The sequence below is a fragment of the Macrobrachium rosenbergii genome, chromosome 10, assembly GCF_040412425.1.
Source record: "Macrobrachium rosenbergii isolate ZJJX-2024 chromosome 10, ASM4041242v1, whole genome shotgun sequence".
NCBI lineage: Eukaryota > Metazoa > Arthropoda > Malacostraca > Decapoda > Palaemonidae > Macrobrachium > Macrobrachium rosenbergii.
This window is the reverse complement of record NC_089750.1, coordinates 19,240,618-19,257,921: the sequence shown is the minus strand read 5'-3', so window position 1 is coordinate 19,257,921 and position 17,304 is coordinate 19,240,618. Positions and strand designations below refer to the sequence as shown.

Here is a 17,304-nt window from a genome sequence, read left to right as displayed (position 1 = left end):
GATCGTCGAAATTTGGTCTGGTTGGTACTTGGATGGGTGGCAGCCGTTAAAAAAATACACTGTCGACTAATAGGTACCCTAAACATTCATGGGGGAGGGTATGGGGTTAGCAACTTCATCCTATAAATACATTGTGGAGACTGGATAGGTAATACACACACAAACATAGGCTATATTTATACACAAATACACACATACATATATATATATTACACACACACACACACACACACACACAGCTGACCAACCCGGCGCTGCCTGGGAAAACTCTGAATGACAGTTTATGGGTAGGGGGAGGGAAGAGGGAAGGGGAAGGGTGAGGGGGAGGGATGGAAGAAGGGAGAGGGGGAAAGGTTTGCGTTGACAGTCCGACTGACAGTTCCACTTTTTTCATGTGGACAGTCGTGGGTGAACTGACAGGTATTACTGTGGTGACTGCCCCTTTTATCTAGGTATTATTATGCTGTTTGTCCCTTTTACCCAAGTATTAGTGTGGTGACTGTCCCTTTTATCCAAGTATTACTGTGCTGTCTGTCACTTTTATCCAGGAATTACTGTGAAGACTGCCACTTTTATCCAGGTATTACTCTGATAACTGTTCCAATTAAGAAGGAAGAGGGAGGGGGAGGTAAGAGGGAGGGGGAGGGGAAGCGGGAAGGGAGGAAGGGAGAAGGGGAAAGGTTGTTGTTGACCGTCCGACTGACAGTTCTACTTTTTTCATGTGGACGTTCATCCTACAGACAGTCGTGGGTGAACTGACTGGTATTACTGTGGTGACTGTCCCTTTTATTCAGGTATTACTGTGGTGACTGTCCCTTTTATCCAGGTATTACTGTGCTTGTCTGTCACTATTATACAGGTATTACCGTGGTGGCTGTCTCTTTTATTCAGGGATTACTGTGGTGACTGTCCCTTTTATTCAGGTATTACTGTGGTGACTGTCCCTTTTATTCAGGTATTACTGTGGTGACTGTCCCTTTTACCAGGTATTACTGTGGTGACTGTCCCTTTTATCCAGGTATTACTGTGGTGACTGTCCCTTTTATTCAGGTATTACTGTGGTGACTGTCCCTTTTATTCAGGTATTACTGTGGTGACTGTCACTTTTACCCAGGTATTACTGTGGTGACTGCTCCTTTTGTCCAGGTGTTACTTGGCTGTCTGTCACTTTTATCCAGGTATTACTGTGGTGACTGTCCCTTTTATTCAGGTATTACTGTGGTGACTGTCCCTTTTATTCAAGTATTACTGTGTTGACTGTCACTTTTACCCAGGTATTACTGTGGTGACTGCTCCTTTTGTCCAGGTGTTACTTGGCTGTCTGTCACTTTTATCCAGGTATTACTGTGGTGACTGTCCCTTTTATTCAGGTATTACTGTGGTGACTGTCCCTTTTATCCAGGTATTACTGTGGTGACTATCCCTTTTATCCAAGTATTACTGTGCTGTCTGTCACTTTTATCCAGGAATTACTGTGGTGACTGTCCCTTTTATCCAGGTATTGCTCTGATAACTGTCCCATTTAAGAAGGAAGAGAAAGGGGGAGGGGAAGTGGGAAGGGAGGAAGGGAGGAGGGAAAAGGTTTTTTGACCATCCGACTGACAGTTCTACTTTTTTCATGTGGACGTTCTTCCTACAAACAGTCGTCGGTGAACTGACTGGTATTACTGTGGTGACTGTCTCTTTTACTCAGGTATTACTGTGGTGACTGTCCCTTTTATTCAGGTATTACTGTGGCGACTGTCCCTTTTATCCAGGTATTACTGAGGTGACTGCTCCTTTTATCCAGGTATTAATGTGCTGTCTGTCACTATTATCCAGGTATAACTGTGGTGGCTGTCCCTTTTATTCAGGTATTACTGTGGTGACTGTCCCTTTTATTCAGGTATTACTGTGGTGACTGTCCCTTTTATCCAGGTATTACTGTGGTAACTGCTCCTTTTGTCCAGGTGTTACTTTGATGACTGTACCTTTTATTCATGTATTACTGTGGTGACCGTCCCTTTTATTCAGGTATTACTGTGGTGACTGTCCCTTTTATCCAGGTATTACTGTGGTGACTTTTCCTTTTATCCAAGTATTACTGTGCTGTCTGTCACTTTTATCCAGGAATTACTGTGATGACTGTCCCTTTTATCCAGGTATTACTCTGATAACTGTCCCATTTAAGAAGGAAAAGGGAGGGGGAGGTAAGAGTGAAGGGGGCAGAGGGAAAGGAGGAAGGGAGAAGGGAAAAGGTTATTGTTGACCGTCCGACTGGCAGTTCTACTTTTTTCATGTGGACGTTCATCCTACAGACAGTCGTGGGTGAACTGACTGGTATTACTGTGGTGACTGTCCCTTTTATTCAGGTAATACTGTGGTGACTGTCCCTTTTATTCAGGTATTACTGTGGTGACTGTCCCTTTTATCCAGGTATTACTGTGGTGACTGTCCCTTTTATTCAGGTCTTACTGTGGTGACTGTCCCTTTTATCCAGATATTACTGTGCTGTCTGTCCATCTTATCCAGTAATTGAGGTGGTGACTGTCACTTTTATCAAGGTATTACTGTGGTGACTGTCCATTTTATCCAGGCATTACTGTGCTAACTGTCACCTTTAACCAGTTATTACTGTAATGTCCGTCCCTTTTACCCAGGTATTACTGTCCCTTTTATCAAGCTATTATTATGCTGTCCGTCCCTTTTAACCAGGTATTACTGTACTGTCTGTCCCTTTTATCCAAATATTACTGTGGTGAATATATCTTTTATCCATTTGTTACTGCGGTGACTGTTCCTTTTATCCAGGTATTATGTGACGACTGTCCCTCTTATCCAGGTATTACTGTATTGTCTGTATCATTTATGCAAGTATTACTGTGGTGACTGTCCCTTTTGTCCAGGCATTACTGTGTTGACTGTCCCTTTTATCCAGGTATTACTGATCCGTATGTCACCTTTACCTAGTATTACTGTTCTGTCTGTCCCTTTTAACCAGACTGTCACTTTTATCCAGGTATTCCTGACCTGTATGTCACCTTTAACCTGGTATTACTGTTCTGTCTGTCCCTTTTAACCAGGTATTACTGTGGTGACTGTCCCTATCATCCAGGTATTGCTGTGGTGACTGTCCCTTTTATCTAGGTATTCTGATAAAAAAATGATGTTATAGGGGATTAATTGTTGCAGGTTAATCAAACGTCTGACAATGCCTGGAAGAAAACCTGGAGGGTCAGGTGAAAGATGACTATTAACCCATAAAATACCTGAAGGAAAACCTGATGGTAATAAAAATCAAAATTTCATTTGTGATGTCTGTGTTTGTATGTGTCACTGGGGTACGGGTTTGAAACCTACCCTATCACCTAAGTTGGGTCCAATAATGGCTAAGTGCCAAATTTTGTCTAGATCGGTCAAGCGGTTCGGATTTCTATAGTGCACTAACATACAAACTAACATACAAACCTACAACATCTAACATCCTATATATATATATATATATATATATATATATATATATATATATATATATATATATATATATATATATATATATATATCTATGAACATACACCTACACACTTATAGTATATATATATATATATACATATATATAATATATATATTAACCAAGATTTAATTTAATAGAGGTCTCGTTGCCTCTTCCTAAGAGAAGTTAGAGCTATAGTATTGAAAGAACGAGAGCTCTGTAAAGTGTTGAATGTTTCAGCAAGAGCATAGGCCAGCGACACACTTCGTAAAAGAACGTTAATTCTGGGGGTTTGCTGGTACATTCGTTTCCAACAACCTCAGCCAGTTGATATTCCCAAAGGGAAGTGTAGGAGCAGGTATTAGGAACTGGGCAGAAAGTTTACAACAGAGCTGACAACTTATCAGAGACAGCTGCTTCAAAAACGTATCATATTTACACCAATAACCCACCCTATATTCTGGTACAAGCAGGCAGATTGTAGAACCTCTAAGGCTTGATTATTGTATTTACTTCCAAGAAACGCCCTCTTTCATGAACATAAAACATTTCACCTGTGAATCTGTGACATCTAACATGGTTTACAAATATGAATAATTACACAGAATCACTACAAAAAACATGCAGAAGAGGTCTACTCACCTGATGCAACTAACCTTTAGTCTCCTATCATGAAAGCTTTCTAGATTTTTTAGTCATAGCATTTATCAGTGAAGAGAGTTTACATATTCATAATTCAGATTCAAAGTTCCGCTTACAACCTCAACATTTACGGAGTTCTTACAGCTTTCTGTGAACCTCAGTTATTCCACCGGCTAATTAATTTTGTTTTGTTAAATTCTAGTCCATTATCATATAATTTCAGGAAAATTAAATTTAGAATTATGATAATGGACAATTGTGAACTTTTGAATCTGATTATAGCTAATCAGCATGTTAATGTTAGAGACATATAATACTTTAAGGTAATGAAAAACTTGAGTGCAGTGAGTAATATTCAACCAATAGATTGAAAGCGTTAAGTTATGCATTAAGAAAGGCCTGTCAGTCTCTTTCGAGGTATAAGGATCAATAGTAAAGTTGGATGAAAAGAACAGACACTAAGAAAATGAATAAAGAAAATTTAATCTGGAAAGAAAAAATAAGAGAAAACAGAGCATTAGGAGTGAATGGCCACACAATGGTGACTAATCACCACCAATCCACATAATGAAAGCCAGGTAACAGGTCTGAATTTAAATATGAACTACAGGATAGTGTTTCTTGTCTGGGGGACTCGTGAATTACCAAGTACCTTAATGATCAAATGATGAATTTTTGTGTATTTAATTCACAATATGGCATAATTGCAATATCAATTAGTGAAATAGCTTACAAGAGAATAGAATCTAAAGTTAACTACGTAAGGACTGGGTGAATTATGATGTAATACTATTGAATAATTGATTCATCACCACTGGTCACTGATGCCTTAATGGTAGAATGAAATGTTAGTGGTAAAAAAATTAAAAAAGCTAACTCTCTGGATTACCTTTAGTAAAAAGAAAGGTTTCATCCAAAAATAGCTGCTATGTAATAAGAATGTATCTCAGTCTCTGTACTTTGTTTCGTGCTCTGAGATATCAGTTGAATCTTCCTGAAAGGTTTAAGTTAAAAAAAATCAAGTGTTACTCTGTGTCTGCCCTGTGGATGCCTACCCAGAACTCTAACTCTAAGGTAAATATACTGTCTATCATTTATTTATATGATATTCTACTTTCTATTTCTTAAAATAACGAGTAATATCTGTAACTATTTTGATATTCTCAAAATATCCCTCAACAGTAAAGTAACTTCCTATTTATCTTTCCAGTTACTGTTTCATATGATCATGCACAACTGCAGGTTAAACTTTCTTTTACAGTTTTCCTTTACCAAATAAAGTTGTGAGTATTATTCTTTTAGAGTAAATCTTCAGAAGGCTATATGCAGTCATAGTTGCTCCGCATAACTCAAATGCACCAGCTACTCAGTCTCCTCTTTCCTACTTTTGCATTTAAGTCCTCAGTCAAAATCATTCTTTCATTCCGGTGAAACCATCAAGGCTGCAGTTCTGAATCGCCCAGGGGTGATAAAGTGTTAAAGGGGAATATGAGTCTTGTGTGGATCTCTGGACTCATCCTACCAACGAAAGACAACCCCGTTGCTTTCGTTCTTAACAACACCAGAATCGGCCTGTCTTCAGATTTCTGTCTTAACTGTCCAACCTCAGTCATATTTTCTAATAAGTTGCTTGCTTTCTTCTTTCTGAAGGATTATTTCAAAAGTGTAATAAGTTAATTGCTCCTCAATTTTTCACTTTCGCTCGTATATTTTTGGTTATGTAAAACAGACATGCTTATTTTTATAAAAATCCAAGCCAATAAAGTAGGGTTCCAAAAAATCTAATTTGACGCTCTTTGACATTAGTTTTAAAAGAAATTATTTGATTACTGTAAAAGGACTTCATTTAGTTATAAGGAGTTATCAGTTCCAGCATTTGACCTAATTATTTCACCATCTTCTAACTAAAATTTTGTTGTATCTATGTATGGTTACTCAGAATCGTACAAGCAAGGTCAAACTAATTCTCATTTCCTTTTGATATTGCATTCGGTAAGGTAAATAGCTAGTTCGGGAATCTACTGTTTCTGACCCTTATTTGAGTCTAATGATTGGCAGCTTTGCATCTCATATAACTAATCTTAGTGTTATGTTTCAAAGACCTGAAAATTTAATGCCTAAGGTCTTAACCTACTGTGTGATGTTAATTGATACTTTGTATGATAAGGGCCAACTAAGTTTCATTCATACAATTAGAGTTTTTCTTAATGTTAACATGAGGCAAAAGGTGTAAGAAATCCGGAAGTCGACTGGATATGGTAAGAGGAACAAATGCATATAACAATACGCTTTCTCTGATTTCTGAAGAGGGCTATTGTACAGCTCTGAGAACATACTGCACTATTAGGGAGCTCCTAAGATTAAAGTTTTGAGAGGAGAAAGATTAGTCAAGTTAATGACTGAAGATCACAGTTCCTACTGAGAGCCTCCCAGAATCTCAGCACTTGGCCTAGGTAAGTTTGGTGGTATAGCTGAGAAATTCTCAAGAGCAGTATCTCTCTTTCTTTATAGCTTCAACTGAAAATCCTTAAGAACAGAGTCAACAGACTACAAACCCGAAGGGAAATCAGCCTACAAAGAGAAACAAATCATAAAAAATATAAGAAATAAATAAGTATGAATTAATAGAAAATACGTCAGACACCCGAATTCAGGAGACGTTAGCAGAGAGCAAGAGTGAATTTGCTCCTCGCTGAAATACTGGGAGGTCAGAAGATTCCACAACTTCACTAGGCCAACTACTCCACGTTCTATTTGTATCCAAAATAAAACAAAGTGCTATCTTCTAAAATGGCAAAGAGAAACGACCCTCATTGGAGATGAAGTTAGCAAAGGCTCATGGTAATACCATCACAGATAAGTAGATGAAGTACAATTTGGTTTTTCTGACAGAAACAAAGATAGCAGCCCCTCTCGTGATAAACAATTAAGAACACTAAACAAAGACAACCCTACGTCTAGTCAACTAAGGAGTTCCTAGCGCTGATTTAATCAACCTTAACTATAGGCTATAAATGTGAACACATTATTATGCTTCGTATGCTATTTCTCTAACTGAATAATCGAAAAGTGCACAAAGATGAACAAAATCTGAATAAAAAAAAAAAGTTGTAGCGTGAGTAGACTAAAAGAAGCTGTCACAATTGAATGACACTTCTTCGTCAGACCAGCGAACACCTTAACAGAAAGGCAATAATAAAAGCCTTCAGATCGTCACGCTGGGGTTAATCAATGTGCCATAAACGGCTGGTAATAGCCGGAACGGGTGAGAAAAATGCTAAAGTAGAAGTAACGGTTAGAAACTTGGTGCCTGAAGATCGCGCTGTTGTTGAAATACAGCGGACAGTGTTTACCTTTTATTGGCTTTGATACTGGAGATGAATATTCATATGCTGTTATTATTGCTTGAGTAACAAATGTCTGTTCCAGGCCATTAAAAATACAATACACATATACCACAAACATTTATGTATATAAATTACACACACACACATATATATATATATATATATATATATATATATATATATATATATATATATATATATATATATATATGTATATATATATAATATATGTGTGTGTGTGTGTGTGTATGTAAGTTCCACCCTGAAGACGAGTTAATGGTGAAAGGGACATGGAGGTGGTCTGGACATGTCCTGGGAAAATAGCACGCGATAGAATCAGCTGGGCTCCTATGGGCACTACACGAGTTAAAACATCCAAACCTACTCCAATGAGAACTATGAGGGGAGGGGGCGGGCTGGGGAAGAGTGAAGATTTGTTGAAAATACAGCACATGAATGAGGGAATTTCAAAGATGCCCTTTGTGTTACGCCGGTGTTGAAAGCAACGATATATAGGCATATATATATATATATATATATATCATGAACACAGATATATGTATGTGTATATATGTGTGTGTGTGTGTATGTGTGTGTGTGTGTGTGTGTAGGATGTGGAGGCAATGATGTGATGATGGCTGTACATACATACACAACATACAAAATTATACAGGAACTCTGGTTTAATTAAATAGGTATAAAGAGAAGGATAAGGGAAACATTTCACCCACCTGAGGGCTCCTGGTATGCTAAATGCCAAAAATGTTCTTGGTAGCTCTTTTGAAAAGAGGCTGGAGGAAGACTTTGATCAGCTCAACGTATGTAAAATAGGAGACAATAAAATAGGAGACAAAGACAGCAGAATAATTATACAATAACTGGAGGTGTGAAAGCGAAGAGCACTGAATATTGCACGATAGAAAGTGCATTACAGAGTAATGCTCCAAAATAACTTGTCTAGACATTCAATTAGCACAAAGAGAATCCTCAGCAGAAATGAAATCCTGAATAAATCATGACACTCGCAACTACAGAGGAACACCTCCCGTTTGATGAGTGACGCTCACGGCGACGTCTTACCAAGGTAGGAACAATCAACTAAACAAGTATAAGCTCGGATTAACAAGTATCTGTTTCGTGAAAGAAAGGCTCCAGGAAAAGAAAGAATTTCTTCATCACACTTGGGGGAAAAGGGAAAAAAGGGGAAAAAATAAAAGAAAATGGGGTAAGATACTAAAACTGAAGAGCTCAGGAGCCGCCATAGCAAAGGCAATACCTTAGCTCAACTCAACTCGACAGTTCCCAAGGACAGCACTCCACATTATATATATATATATATATATATATATATATATATATATATATATATATATATATATATATATATATATATATATATATATATATATATAAATAAAATGTATGCATGCATATATATACATACATGCGTATGTATATACAGTATTATGTATGTATTTTATTTATGTATACATATATATATATATATATATATATATATATATATATATATATATATATATATATATATATATATATATATATATATATATATATATATATATAGCCTCAGTAACAAAGAGGCTACTAGGGTATCTTAAGTCGATGATGAATAATATTCGTAAGCTTTCGATATATATATATATATATATATATATATATATATATATATATATATATATATATATATATATATATATATATATGTGTGTGTGTGTGTGTGTGTGTGTGTGTGTGTGTGTAATTTTCTCACTTGCCAAATCTTCGTAGTTAGGCTGTCAATGCATCCTCAGAGAAGCATAAAGGAAGAAATACAAATACTGACATAAATGTCACATTTTCATGCAGACGCCATGTAACGAGGGAAGGGGAGATCCACGGGACATAGGTAAACATGATGCAACGCCCCAGAAATAAAATAGCTCTGAAACACGACGCTAGGCACTGCAGCAAAGCTTGCATATAGGGGAATGAATGGATGTCTGGAAGGTCTGAGTAGCAGACGTTTTAGAGCGTACTGAACGGACGCCTTGTATCAGCCAGTACACTGAACGTGGCCAGATAAATATCGTGCTTCTTCGTCAAAGAGAAAAGAAGGAGAAGGAGGAGGAGGAGGAGGAGGAGGCAGAGGGGGAAAGGAGGAGGACAGGGAGGAGGAGAAGGAGGAGTTGGATGATCCTCTTGTCACGCTAGTTAAACGTCCTTGAAAACATTTTTGTTTTGTTATTAGGAATGAAAACTACGTCAGCCATTAGAAACCTCGAGGAAAAGTAAGGTTTGGTATCACTCGCATGCAGCACTGCTGGGGAACTGCGGGGGGGGGGGTAAGTTGGTGCGTGCATTTAAGGACAGGATTTCAAAAAATAATGCAGAGAGAAAAGAGAGAAACAGAGAGAACGAGCGGGAGAGAGGAGGAAACAACGAAATCTTGAAAGCAAATCGTTCAGATATAAGTCTTCAAAAGAGTTGCTTACGTGACACACTGAAGTGCTACAGCCCCAGCAGGTGGTGACGAGGGGGTTAAACGTCGGCGAGGGGTTGGGAGAGAGGGCAGCCGCGGCAGAGGGGCGGACGAGGGGAGTTCTGCTTTCCTCTCTCTCTCTCTCTCTCCCCAACCTCCTAGCCCCCACCCCGCCCCTCGCCCCCACAACCCCACATTTCCCTCAACTCGGCGGCAACCAGGTGAGTGTATGCGGCTCTCACAGGCGTCCCCTCACCTCTCCCACCTTTTCTCTCTCTCTCTCTCTCTCTCCATCTCTCTCTCTCTCTCTTTTCCGTTCACCTCATTTGCTGCTACTTATCTTCCCTTTGGACGGCAATTTAGCCTCTAATCGTGAAATAAGAGGTTAAATAAACAGTTCCTTTCACGCTCTCTCTCCCTCTCTATTTCTCACCCCACCCCTCACCCTACCAACCACCACAAACCCATCTCACTCTCTCTCGCTCTCTCTCTCTCTCTCTCTCTCTCTCTCTCTCTCTCTCTCTCTCTCCTCTCTCTCTCTTCGTCTCACTTCCTCTCTTCGCTTTCCCTCTTTTTCCCCTGAAACATTTCCCAACCATTCGTCTGGTTCTGCATATTCCGTCCGTCTGGAAGTGCCCTTCCTTCCTCCTTCCCTCGTGTCTGGTCAACCCCGTCTGGCTCGCTGTCTGCTACTTTTCCTCCTCCGTTACGGACGCGTACATCATTGGCTACTCTGCTGCTACTGCGCGACTTTTGCTTCTTCTAACTCTTGTCTCGCTCACTGCCCGGCTTTCTGTCTGTCTGTCTGTCTGCCTGCCTGTCTCTTTGCCTTTCGTGTCCATCTTACGGTATACTGAGATAGTTTTTTTTTATGTTGCCACTGTATCTGCGCTCGCTCAAGCACGCACGTGCATACACAAACGCAAGGACAAATTCATATATATATATATATATATATATATATATATATATATATATATATATATATATATATATATATATATATATATATATATATATATATATATATATATATATATGTGTGTGTGTGTGTACCGTTAAGGAACTGTCCCTCTCTGTCTGTCTGTCTCTCTCTCTCTATATATATATATATACATACACACACACATACACACACACACACATATATATATATATATATATATATATATATATATATATATATATATATATATATATATATATATATATACTTATACTATCTCTACAGTACTCTAAAGAATACAGCAAAAAAAAACACACACACACAAACTTTGACAAACATATAAAAATTACTTACACTAAAATATATACGAGTATACAATATCAAGCACAGATTGTGCCATTTATGCTCATGTCTGTAACCGTAATATAAATTTGACATCAATATATTAACCTCCATGGATACATGGGGATAGAGATGAGAATTAACTCATATCTACCTCCTCTTCATATAAGATATTGAGGATCCCATAGAGATTTCAAACATGCCAGTCTTATAGAGTATCGTGTATCTGTACAAAGTTTATGAATACCTTCGCATGAATATACCTATACATTTCATATACATATCCACACGCTGCATACATTCGTACTCTCTCTCTCTCTCTCTCTCTCTCTCTCTCTCTCTCTCGTTCTCGCTCTCTCTCTCTCTCTCTCTCTCTCTCTCTCTCTCTCTCTCTCTCTCTCTCTCTCTCTCTCTCTCTCTCTCTCTATATATATATATATATATATATATATATATATATATATATATATATATATATATATATATATATATATATATATATATATATATATATATATATATGTGACAAATTATAAGCCCTTTTTGAGTATATATATATATATATATATATATATATATATATATATATATATATATATATATATATATATATATATATATATATATATATATATATATATATTAGCAAATCCTATACAGTAACTATGTATATACAAGTGTAAACAGTATATAATATATATATATATATGTGTATATGTATGTATTTATATATATATATACATATACATATACATATATATATACATGTTTATATATATACACAGATATAAATATATATATGTATATATATTATGTATAGCCTTAACAGATCTGCGAATAAACATACACATCCCATACAGAGTCTGCAGGCTCTGTCTACGTATTTCACTCATGTTTCAATTCCAAGGCAAACAAACAAATGGCAAAGCGACATATTCACCCTTTAGCATTCCTCTCTGCGAAAGTTGAAAGCATTCCTCTCTGCACACATTCTATTTTCCTTCAATCGCATCCTGCCATATGAAAGGAGCCGTTTAGGACGCGGAAGAAACAACGAACAAATAAAGTCCGCCTCGTATCGATTGTCAAACTTTAGAAGGCCTAACCTTGTAGGGAATCCCCTCCCCACCCCTGCCTCCCACCTCCCCATCTCCTCACCCCTATCCTACAGTGCCTCCCCAACCCCCTCCCTCCAACTTCATCGGAGTTATCGGTTCCTGGCGAGTTATTTCAGATAAGGATGATACCAGGAAGCAACGGTGTTTGCAATCACCGGAAGACCACAGCGACAAGAAGAGCGAGGCGCAACAACGGCAACAAATACAGCATTCGCAACAGCATTGGAACAGCGACAGCAGCAAGCGGCGTGGAGAGTGTCTCGGTGTTTCAAAACTTTCCAGCACCAACAAGTCCTGCGTTTATCCACATGCTACTCAAATAACACTATTGCACAACGGCTAAATATCAAGTTGGCTTTTAATTATCTCTCTCTCTCTCCCTCTCTCTCTCTCTCTCTCTCTCTCTTGACATCAGTAACTTTTTGTTTTCCCTCGTTTCGTTGAGTGACTGGACAGGAAAAGTTTTCTTCAGTATTTCATGAGGCGAACTGATATTTAGGTGACCTGGTTTTCATTTGACCATCGTTTCATGTAAAAGATAGTTCAGAAGTCTTCCTTACCTTAAGCAAGCAGCGTGGTTTGTACCAAGTTCATTCCAAAGTCTTGACCCAAAGCGTGCAGTTAATCGGAAAAGGAATTCCCATTAGAAAGAGATCAAGTTGCACGAAGCACCTTGTTGTTGCAGGGAGAGATAACGTGAGAACAAGCTAACAAGCCTGCTATATATGGATGGGGAAAAAAGTGCAACAATGAAAAAAAAAAAAAAACGAAGGTATGACACAGAAGCACACAAAGTATTGCACGAAGGACAGAAAGAGAAACAGGCAGGTAACGAGGGAGAGAGAGAGAGGGGGGGCGAAAGGCGAAGAAGAAGAAGAGCCAAGAAACGGAAAACTTCTTTACCTTGGATGGTGGGAAACAACGCGGCGGGCGGCGGCGGCGGCGATGATGAGGACAAGAGAAGCGCTCGAGAAAGCACCTGGGACACACACTAACACTACCACGTCTTGCCACACACTGGCCGCTCGCCCGCTCGCTTGCTGCTGTTGCTTGATTTTGCTTCTGCTACTGCTGCTGCTGCTGCTGCTGCTGCTGCTGCTGACGGTGGTAGTGGTGGTGGTGACTGCCTTCGGATACTTCTGCTTTTGTTTGAGGAGGAAAGAAGATGACGACTTCGAAATCCCGCCCTTGAGGCCGTGACAACAGACTCTAGTGCTAACCAACCCCTGCTGCTACGCCTCCCTCCGGAAATATGTTCCTGCACCCAAGCAAACGAACGCCCCTCAGCTTGGTCCGTCGCCACCGTTGTCAGATGGGGTGGTGGACCCACTCCCCAGGGAAACGCCATCCTTTGGCGCCACGGCCCATCGTTAGGGAGTATTAAGAGTACCACTGCATTTAACAGGCAGCGTCAAAGGGAAATCTGGCGCCCCCGCCCTTTTTTTATTTATTCAGGTTCAACTCTGTGTACGTTTGGGGGTCGCTGCCTACTTCGTCATTATTAGTTTCCTGAAAATACGATTATTCAAGAGGGTCGGAGGATCTGACTCTCTCCCGACTTGAACGCGCGTACAGACAATGTTAGTTTGTTTTATTTACATTGGACCTTTAGTATACGTTCCATCCACAATGAAAATGTTCGGAGTTAATAATGATTCCATAATCTTTGCATCACTGCAATGGCATTTGCAGTGCCAAAGAAAACAACACCGTTTTCCATTCTCTTTAGCATGACGGAATCCTCGCTGGAATCCTACCGGTACTCATCCGGTTAATCCAGTGAGCTGGAACCATAAAGAGGAAAATCAAGGTATCAGAGATCACAAACTGCTGACAAGAAGCCGAGGTGCTGCCTGAAATCTTAAAAGGCCTCACGCGGTTAAACCCATTGTTTATATTTTGAGGTGACGCTAAATCAACGATGAACCAGATATGAATGAAATGGATTTTGTGAATATCCAAGATTTACCCCTGGAATGAAATGAGCGAGTGAGACTGGAAGAAGTACATGGCCCAGCGGAAATCGTTCCTATTAAATAAAGTCGCATTTACCACTCCCAGAGACGTTGAGAATGTGAAAGGTTATGTCGGCAATAATTACAAAGGGAAAAATAGCGCTCGTGTTTATTGGTTCCAAGGGAGTCCCTCATTGGTGCACTCGGTTCCGCGACAGCAAAAGGAAATATGTTTTTGTTTTGGCTACTGTTAACGTTTTCTGAAAGAGACTGAGGAGTCGGAACGCAAGTTTGCAGACTTCGCACTGCCAATAAGTAACTGGTGAGGAAATGAACGGCGCCTTCCATCTCAGAGTAGGTTAATGGTTGGTTTCAGACTATGCCAGCACGAACCCATGGGTTAGGGTACACCAGGTTTGATGTGGACCTCCGGATTCATGCAGCCATTTAGAGCAAATTAAAAGCTCCTTCCATGATCATTCTCTTTTTGTCCGAAAAGTAAATAAATAAAAGGTAAAATAGAGAAAAGGGGATACACTGCCGTACTTTACTCAGTGATTTTTTAATTTATTTTATTTCACATTTTCACCCGAAAAACTCAGAATAATTCGTGTATGTCAGAAAGGCAAGTGACCTAAAAGAAACCTCTTGGATAAAACCTGTAAAGTGTCCATATATAATAAATAGACTAAAAGCGGCGTTATTTTTCTTGTAATAGGTAAATAATTATGTAATAAAATTTATGAAAACTTTTGAGTGCTTACATACCAGAGACATTGCAATTATTTATATAATATAAAATTTCTTAAAACCTCAAGTTTTTCCTGACATATTTTTCCTCATGTCAAAAATTTTATTCATTAACAGATTTTCTTAAATCACAGACATTTTATCATTTTATCTGACCTCCCAATATCTTAAAACACGATAAAGGAAAATTGTTGAAACGGTTTAAAATAACACGTTTTGTTTATCCTGTAATCACGGGAAAAGAGTGACCTAACGTCAAAGATCTTCATAAAGAATTCAGTGCCCGAGATTTCCCCTCAGCCTCTTTTGTTTTTTCAAAATGCAGATCACGGATTATCTCAAATTCGTGTTTATTTTTCTGTTTTACGGTGAATATTCCTTGAAAATTCGGATGAACTTGCTAGGTGGCTTTTCTTTAAACCCGAGTTTTTACTATATCCAAAAATAAAGAAAAGCAAAACATCTCAAAGATCAAACTTATCTGAACCTACTCCATACTAGAGAGAGATTTCCCCGAGGCACCCGCTCGCTGGAAATCTAGATTAATCTGGACTCCAGATTTCCTAGAAGGCCGTCTAGTACCCAAGCTCTGTTTCCAGAACAGTGATACGTCATATTCCAACCCCTCAGGAGAATGAGAGACTATGACGCGTTATGACCGCGGTTATTATTGACAACTCTGCATGCACCATTATCTTTTGTTGACAGTTGCGCTCCCGCTGCCAACATCTCATGGCTTCCGACCGACACGCTCGGTTCGCCTTCTGCTTCTTGATGGGCTTCCTGGCCGTGCCTCCGGTTATCTCCTGTCCATGTTTCTGGTGATTTTGACAGTCAATCGCGAAATGGAGTTATGTATTTCTACGGTAATTTGAATTGTTTGATGGATATCTATCTATCTATCTATCTATCTATCTATCAATGTATATACAGTATATATGTATACGTATATATAAAGTATATATATGTTTATATATACGAGTGTATATGTATACATATATATATATATATATATGTATATACAAATATATAATATATATATATATATATATATATATATATATATATATATATATATATATATATAGATGTATATGTATGTACAGTATTTATAAATATTCAAACGTCTCTAATGCCCACATATGTGTTACTCACCAGAAAATCCAGGCAGTGCAGAACGAAGAATTTGAGTCCTTTTGCTTGGCTCCTAAGAGTATATGGTAGGCTACTCCCTTGAGGTTAGATAGCTAGCTTTGTACATCTAGGACAGAGACGAAGTAAGAGGTGAATGGATCTATCTTTGTTTTGAAATGCTAGACTGCTAGCTCTTGTGTGTGTGTGACTGGAAGATACAGCTTACATCAATCTTAGAATCGATTGTCTATATCAGTATTAGAATCGATTGTATGGTGGGAAAGCTTTAATTTGCAATTCAAAGATTTTTCGAGTGGCTTTTCCATACCACTAGGATTGGTTGACTGATTATAGCTACTAAAACTGGCGTCACAACACCTAGGTTACTGACGCCGTAACGAATTAAAAAAGGAAACTACAAAATAAATAAATATTTTTAAAAGAACTTTCATGTGACAAATATCTAAACATAACTATATATAGATGTATATATATATATATATATATATATATATATATATATATATATATATATATATATATATATATATATATATAATGTGTGTGTGTGTACAGTATAATCTTATCTATTCACATATACTATATATACATTCACATATTGCATATGTGTACAATTTAAATTTTATTGAGGAGGCCCGCCTCTCTAGCAAAGTTGCACAGACACCTTTTCTTAGAAGTTTTGGGAGCATTGCGTTATTCCTATGTGCCGTAATAACCGATGCTAACGAAAAGCATTCCAGTAAAGTGAAGTGTTGTCAGCCTTGAAGGATGACTTACAGAAAAAATCAGAAATCGCTGCTAACAGGAGGATTTCAATAGAAGATGGAAGTGTGCATGACCAACTCCTCTTCATTTTATGACATAAGGTAACAGAAGAAAGAACTGTTAGAATTCATGGCTCAGAGAATTTTAGATGCAACCAAATGGAAAGCAGTGAAAAAAAAGGCGAGGTTAGTTGAGCTGGATACAGTGCTATACAAATGATTTAAAGATGGAGACTACAGATCTTTCAAAGATTGGTGGTTGATCATTTTTGAGGCTCGTCATGGAATCGGGTAAGTCATCGACGAATTCCAGTCTGCTTATGGTCCAGCTGAT

At 38.3% G+C, this 17,304-nt stretch overlaps 1 protein-coding gene across 2 annotated transcripts in view; it reads right to left on the bottom strand.

Moving 5' to 3' along the window:
• LOC136842526 (protein bric-a-brac 2-like) overlaps positions 1-13,369 on the bottom strand; it is a 312,631-nt gene extending 299,262 nt beyond the window's left edge. For both annotated transcript variants that reach the window (XM_067109941.1, XM_067109942.1), the window contains exon 1: positions 13,250-13,369. The gene's annotated coding sequence lies outside the window, so the exon portion shown is untranslated. The remainder of the gene's footprint in view (positions 1-13,249) is intronic.
• Between the last annotated feature and the right edge of the window lie 3,935 nt (positions 13,370-17,304).